The following is an 8,324-nucleotide window of genomic DNA, read 5'->3' as shown; positions in this document are numbered from 1 at the left end:
CTAAAAAATCCCTTTTCTTTTAATTCAAAATAAGAAGATTAATACAAATTAATTCAACTATTTGCTTTAATTTAAATTTTAATTATAATAAAAAATCTAATACTATTTTCAGACAGGCAGTTAAGCGAGCAATTATCCAAGCTTTCTCAATTAATGCACTAATTAAGATCGATTTGCCATGCAAAATTTCAATTCTTAATTGCTCGATTTGAAATTAATTGAATGTTTAATCGAGTAAAAACCCCAGTGCAACTCTGTTAGGTAAGTTCGTTTTCTTAGTTTTGGTGTGTTCAGTGTTAAATGACAATCAGCTGTTTGACATAAATTTATTATTTTCTTTTTGGAACAGGCAAACAGAAAAAACAAAAAAAAAAATTTAACGGCAGAATGCAGAATAATCTGAATGGTGAGTAAATAAACACAAATGGTTATGTGCAATGTTTTCTAAAAACACATATGTGTGTTTTTTTTCGATTAGCTCCAAAACCGAGAAAGAGGAGACTGGCTTGTGCAAAGGACGGCGAAGTGCTTCTTGATTGTGGGAAGAACGTGTTGCTGATCCCCGCGGCGCACGGAAGAATGGCCACATCCACGCGGAGATGGCGAACGAGCTGGCAAAGTTGGGCAACTACAGCGCCCGGGATGTGCAAGTGAAGTTGACGAACTTCACGCAACGCTACAGGTAAGAAGAAATATCGGAATAATATTCAAAACCACTAAAAATTAATTCGTTTATAAAAAAGAGAAATTGGCTATGGGACCATCTGGTGGATCACCCTCAACGTGGCCTTTAAACACAAGGGTGCACAAGATAATCGGTGGCTTTAAGGCCAATATGTTTTGCGAACTGACGCTTGAAAACATCAGCGGTATGTATGCGTTTTTGGATTGTGCCTTAGTAAAAGCCGTAATGTGTTTAGTGGAGATATTTGTTTTGTAGCAGAGTGACGCGTCTGTGAATAAAAAATCGTACATGCTAGAACTAACAGCTCGTTTAATTGCAGGTTTAAGTGCGAAGGTACACTTCGATTTTGCGCGAGCACAGACAAACGGTGGTGCTTCAAAACAAACGTTCAATTAAAAACTTAAGTAGAGAATGAAAATGTTTCCCCACTAAATTGGTTTCAGTAGTGCTAATAGAAGTTTTATCCACAAAAACTGTTCAATATTAATAATGAAAATATCTTTTGGGAAATTTTTAGTTATTTGTAAAACGATTTTGTGGTAGAGCACCCCAAACCCCCCTAATGTATGTATTTATGTAATGCTGATTTTATTTATTTCATTCTTAATATTATTATTTTTTTTTAACAGAAGCCGATATAGCATCCCAGCCATCACCACTGACCCCAGTATGCCGTCATCACTAAGCCCAGCATCATCTCTTCCTGCTGTGCCAACCACCCCGCTGCCTACACCGTCACCGCCGCTGTCATCACCTCTTACTCCTCTGCCAACCACACCGTCACCGCCGCTATCATCTCCATCATCACCTAAAAGAAAGAAAGCAATGGGCACTTTACAAAAAAAAGTTTTAGAAAAATTTGATGGGTTGTCAGCGGAGATAAGCCAACATATACAGAGGAGTGAGGAAAATGAAAAAGAGTGGATAAAGATAGAGAAAGACAAAGCTGACACACTGAGGGAGATAGCCAATGATAGCAAAGAATTAAAAAATGGCATTCTATCATTTTTAAATAGAAATTAGTAATTCTATGAAAGCGCAGCTCATTAACTAACAAAAAGTATATACAGTGGCTCAAACCAATGACCACGTGTTGATTTTTTTTAAATACTGGTAAAGTTTTTCGAGCTAAATTTTATTTATTTTTTTCTATAAAAACACCGTCAATCCTTTAACCAAAACCGCATAAATCACGCAAACGTAACCCTTCCATGTATTTTGTTGTTGCTTGAGAAACAGAATGTCAAAACAGAAAGAAAAGTAAACACGGCCAATCAGAAGCAAGCAAAACGGATGCTAATGTATGTGAATGTAGCAATGTTTGACAATTAAGATTTTTCACGAAATAGAAAAAAATCAAAACTGCAGCCCTGCTGCTACTACCTGTTTAATGTGCCTTGGAACATACCACCTTTAGCTGCAGAAAACTAGCCTGTTCCCGTACTCCAGGATTTAGTCCGAAATCGTTTCCTTTCACATATTTATCATTTGTTTTGCGAACAATTTCTCACTAAATCGTAGAGTACGGGAACAGGATAATTCTGTCGTTCCGTTTTGATTTTGAAGCTGGCGAAGAATTTCATGCAGAGTAATCCAGTAAATATTGTGAAATTTACTTTTATGTGTTTACAGTGTTAAACATCAATTTGATATGTGATTTTAGTTAAGTATCCAAATGAAATCAACTGTTACCGAGTATAAAAGCTTTATTTCAATAATAAATATATAAAAACCAAAAAACATTTAATAAAAACTGTCAACGATCTCAATTGAAAACTCAAACTACCATTTCATTTTTTCATGATACTTTTGATCCATTTGACGAAATTTTGGTGATACATTTCTTTTGAATGCCGCGGTAACATTGGTTATAGGTGTTATTGCTATTTGGAGGATGAACAGCACACAGCTGGTCTCTTTCAATAGTAGTAGCTTATATATATGTTGTTATTTTTATCACAACTACTTAGATGAACAGCGCAAGCTGGTTTATTGTACGGTTTGAGATGAACAGAGTAAATCTGGTCTCTCACTATCAAATGATACCGATGCTGTATTTGCCATATTTTTAAGGTTTTTACCCTGTACTCGCACTTACGCTACAAATACACCACTTTTCACTAAAACCTTAGGTTCTTTTATGTATAATTGGCGGCCAACATCGTAGAAAACCTAGCAATGGCTGAGTTCACAAACGAACAATTTGAGAGGCTGATACAAGCGATGGGTCAAGTCAATGAAAGACCTGGCTCGTTTAGCCACTGCGCTGCTCGTTATACTGGCGAACGCAGCTCCGCGAAAGTTGAGGAGTTTATTGCTACTATCAGGTCTTTTAAAACAGTCGAAAAAATAAACGATGCCGACGCAATAAGCGGTATGCCAATGGTACCCGAGGGCGACGCAGCAGAATGGTGGCGTGGCGTGAAGTCAAAAGCCAATGCTTTTCTGACGTAATACGCATGCTGTGTGAAGCGTTTTCCGAAACCATCTTGGCATATTTATGTTTAGATATTCGAATCAAAGCAGCAGAAAAATTAAGCAACTGATACCTTTGTCCATAGGAAACGTGCGCTATTTTCTCAACTGATGAATGAGCTAGCCGAAGCTGACCAAATTGATATTTTGTTTGGGTTGTTACACATCCAAATTCGTGATAAGGTAAGCCGACAGAGAGTTCAAGGTTTTGATGATTTGCTAAAGTAAGCTCGAGAAGCTGAATTATACCTGCAAGAACGCAAAACGCATGCTTTGAACACTGAAGAGCCTGCCTGTAACTATACAAAAAAAAGCAAATAAGCAAATGGATGTATAGAATTGACAACAACAACCACGCTGTCGAGTTTAAATAGCGGCAAATCAGCTGCACTTGATAGTAGTTGGTTGAATAAGGAAAATGAATTAGCAACAAGAGTTTACGGGATGTACATAGCTCAGTGGTTAACGCTTCTGACTTTGAACATCGAATTCGCAGGTTCGATCCCTGCTGAAGTCTAGAAAAAAGAAGTCTGATGAGGAGATGTGGTGATTTCCGAAATAGAGCTATAACATCTACGGCTTAGACTTTGTTGCTTTTTCAATTTTTCCTAATAAACAATCGTGGTACAAAGCTCAATAAAAATATTAAAAACAAACTCTTTTTCATTGTGAACCGGAACAAAACTAAAATTCTTTGGTTGAACGAGTCATGTTTGCATGGTGTATGGCTGCATGACGAAACGATCTCCAACCGCATGCAACAAGCCCTGCGCATTACGCAAAGATGGTGTGACACCAAAGGATTATCCATTAATCCTACTAAATCTATTCTGGTTCCGTTTACCCGGAGGAAAAAGTTATCCATGACAGAATTGACTCTGGGCGGCACTAGAATAGGGCTCTCAAATGAAGCAAAATACCTGGGGGTGTGGCTAGATAAGACACTCACCTGGAATGTACATTTGGATGCAACCGTAAACAAGGCAATGAGAGCCTTCTTCGCATGCAAGCGACTTTACGGGAAGACAAGGGGACTCTCCCCCAAAATGACTTACTGGTCATTCAACACAGTTGTGAAGCCGATAGTCACCTATGCATCCTTGGCATGGTGGACAAAAGCGACACAAAGAACTGCTAGCGCAAAACTAAGCAAACTACACCGAATGGTGTGCATTGGTATAACAGGGGCTATGCGGACCTGTCCTGCTGATGCACTTAGTGCTCTTGTAGGCATACCGCCCTTCCCAATTCTAATAGAGAGGGAGGCCAGTCTCTCGGCACTGAGAATCCTAAACACTTCCGAGTTAAAAACCGGAAACATGACAGGTCATATGAAGGTCCTTATGAAATTCACAAATGACCCCATAATGCATATGAGGGACTCAGTAGCTCCGATACTAGTAATTTCTAGGAATTTCAAGGTATCTATTGCGGACCGAGCATCCTGGAGCACAGGAAACCCCTACACCAAACCCGGAGCTGAAGTTTGGTACACTGACGGATCAAAACTTGAAGATGGAAAAACTGGAGCTGGTATATTGGGGCCGAATTTTAAAAGATCGATACCAATGGGCAGCTACCCCACCATTTTTCAAGCAGAGATTCATGCGATCGATATCTGTGGCAGAGAATGCCTCAGAAGAGGCACATCCTCTGACTGCAATGAACAGGCGGACCGCCTAGCAAAACACGGAGCTACCACACTATTCTATGGCCCGGAACCCTTCTGCGGGCTCACCAAAGCCCACTTAAGGGAGGTCATAAACAAGTGGGTCGACAAAAAATTCGAAAGGCACTGGAATGAATGTCCGGGGCAAAGACAAGCTAAGCGGTTCATCTGTCCATCACGAGAAGCTTCAAAAAAGCTCATAAATCTAGGCAGGGAGGACCTTCGAACTCTCACTGGGTACTACACGGGACATTGTTCCCTGCGTTATCACCTCAGTAAAATGAATCTTTCAGACACGAGCGTCTGTCGCTTCTGTGAGATGGACGAAGAAACGCCAGAACACATCCTTTGTGAATGTGTTGCTCTCGCTAGACGCAGACTCGCTCACCTAGGCGGTACAACACTTAATCCATTCGAAATATGGAACAAAAAGCCCACCGAAGTGCTAGCTTATATTAAAAGCCTTCATATATAGGGTAAAAGGCCACGCACAATAGACCACCTTAGAGGTCGCAGTGCTCAAGGCTCATAATAATAATAATAATGGTGTATGGCGAAATGGGAAAAGTAAGTTTGAAGAATGTTTGGCCAGCCGGTTGTGTGGTATATTTCGCTCTTTATAAAACTTCGGAAAGGTTTTGTTCAAAAGTTTGCGGAGCGATTTAACTACTCTGTTATGTAAAAAATGGTGGCATTTGTTATCTGCAATTATATCGAGAGAAAATTCCTCAAAAAATACTCAAGCGCACCCGAAATTCCTCCCGCTTTGAGGAATTACTCACAAAGTGGTCACCCTGCTTTAAATGGTTTCGGTGGTGGTAAAGCCCAATACAATAGTCAAATTAATGCAGTTATGGAAATCGACAATCTACTGATTGTGAATGACTATCTAATCAGTGAGAATGTTTTGTTGAGAACCGATAGTCTGTGCCGGGATGATTCACGTTTACTAATCGAAAATGCCCGATGTAAAATCGAAAAAAATACTAACGAACAAAATCTAAATCCCAATGATTACAATAAACTTCAAAATTTGCTACATGCTAATCGTGAAGTGTTTGCTGAAAAGGTTTCGGAGCTTGGTTGTTGCGAATTGGCCACACTGAAAATCGAATTAAATAGCAATAGCCCGGTAAATTTAAAACCCTATCGTATACCATTTGCAAAACGTCCAATTATCAACGAAATTATAAAAGACTTGCTTGATAATAACATCATACGTCCTTCCGAATCACCGCACGCTTCTCCTGTGGTACTTGTCGAAAAGAGCAATGGAGAACATCGTCTTTGTATTTATTATCGCTGCCTTAACGAAATGACCGTAAAAATGTCATACCCAATGCCTATAATGGAAGAACACTACGCTCAGTTCGAGATTAATGGTGATTGTACAAAGTACACCGCATTTGTAACGACAGACGGACATTACGAATACAACCGTATTCCGTTTAGTTTGGTTAACGCTCCAGCTATGTCCAGGCTGTTACGAACAAAGTTAATGCTAAGACGAAACCAGGTGAAGTACTAGCGTATCTTGATGATGTCATCCTTCCCAGCCGTAATGTGGAAGAGGGTTTGCAACGACCTCAGAAATTTCGTGTTATATTGCGTTAATGTGGATTAACTTTTCAGCTGGCTAAATGTAAATTGTTGTAAAATGAAATCGAATACTTTGGCTACATCATCAATGAGAATAGTATAACACCAGGAACACGAAAAGTGTCCGCAATCCAAAATTTCCCAGCACCGATAAACATCGCCGATTTACGAAGATTCCTTGGTCTAACTGGATTTTTTGGGAAATTATTCCCTTATAACTAAGCCCTTGACAACGTTGCTACATAAAAATAAAGGAAATCAGTTTTCTTGGGACGAAAAGCAGAAAATTGCATTTTCTAAAATTATCGACGTGATAACTAGCGAGCCAGTCTTAGAGCCGGTTGTTCAATGTCTGGTTATCACTACTTCCCGGTTAAGCATCATTATCGACGTTTTCGACATCATGCATATAACATGTGATCGATAAAGCAGACGTTGTATTTAACCGGAGCTTCTACCTCCGATTTGTGCTAATCAGACATTGAACAACCGGCCCTTATACCATGTCCCCACCAAAAAGTTAACGATCTCAAATCGAACTTAACCACATAACTAACTATTGCTATCCACACTGCGGTTTGAGGTTTATAAAACAGTAGGGGTCTTCCCTTAAACTCGAAAAAACCTCGAAAACCTCGTTAAGCTCGTAAATGTACGAGCCTCGTAAAAGAACTGTCAAAATTTGTATGGAGCTCTATTTACGAGCGAGCCCCTCGTAAATTTACGAGGCAAGTTTGATGCGCAGACGACCTCGTTAACTTCAGTGTTGCCGAGGGGCCGAAATTTTTATACTAAAATGTATGATAAAATAATGAAAATAATTTTTTTTTTTTTTTTTAATCATACTTGCATTTATTTGTTGGATCTGCTTATTTTACATCTATTAAGCCTAACAACAAGTTTAAAATCTTACGTCTAATTTTACAATAATGTAGCTCAAACCCTGGGGTTGAGCCCTGTTGGTTTAACGTCGCTCAATTAAAGGCTGGTAGATCTCTTCTTCGCAGGCGTGTTATATTTGTTGTGTTGCACAGGCCACTTGCCAGTGGATTTGGGTGGTTACGCAGTTTTATTTTGTATTTTCTCTGCTGCTGTCGATTACAGATTTAACCATCGGTATACCAAGGTCTCTATGTATATTTTCATTGCGGACATACCACGGTGCTCCCGTTAAGGCCCTTAGCGTTTTAGATTGGAATCTTTGGATCCTGTCAATGTTGGTTGCACAGGCCGTACCCCACAGTTAAATACCATACATCCATATAGGCTTAATCACTGTATTATATACAAGTACTTTATAATCTAGTTTTAGTTTTGGTTTACTGTTTATAAGCCAGTTCACGCTAGCTGACTTTAGCTTCATTTGTGTAATCTTGGTTGATATGTGTTTGCGCCAAGTTAGTCTCCTATCCAAGTGTATTCCTAGATATGTCNCAGTAAGTAGGTTTACCAGGAGATGTGACCTCTAGTCTATTGTGCCTGTTTATAATGGTATTGTATAGCTGCCGCCCTTTTGGGTTAATAAGGCGTGATCCCCAGTACGTATGCTTTGCGTTGAAGTCGCCTCCTGCCAGGAATCTATTACCCAGGCTATCAAAGAAATCTTTAAAGTCATTTTCAGAAATTAAAAATCGCGGTGGGCAATAAATAGCCGATAGATTCAAGTCTCGGTCGCGATTTCGTAAGCATATGGTGGTTGCTTGCAGACAGGCTGTTGCTTTTGACTCTAGAATATTGTGCTTTAGACGAATTCTAATCAGCACCGCTGTGCCTCCATGAGCTTTACCATCTGGGTGATCTGTGGCATAGAATTTGTATCCAGGTATGGAGAAATTATATTTATTTGTTAAATGTGTCTCGGACAGTAGCATAACATCTATGTTGTATTCAGTGAGA

At 39.5% G+C, this 8,324-nt stretch overlaps 1 pseudogene; it reads left to right on the top strand.

Annotated features, from left to right (window-relative positions):
* Positions 1–387: 387 nt before the first annotated feature.
* Positions 388–1,708, top strand: LOC108358603 (uncharacterized; annotated as a pseudogene).
* Positions 1,709–8,324: the final 6,616 nt, after the last annotated feature.

Source organism: Rhagoletis zephyria, unplaced genomic scaffold (genome assembly GCF_001687245.7).
Source record: "Rhagoletis zephyria isolate East Lansing unplaced genomic scaffold, Rhagoletis_zephyria_1.1 Rzeph_scaffold_00274, whole genome shotgun sequence".
Classification (NCBI taxonomy): Eukaryota; Metazoa; Arthropoda; class Insecta; order Diptera; family Tephritidae; genus Rhagoletis; species Rhagoletis zephyria.
This window is presented reverse-complemented; position numbering and strand designations above follow the sequence as displayed.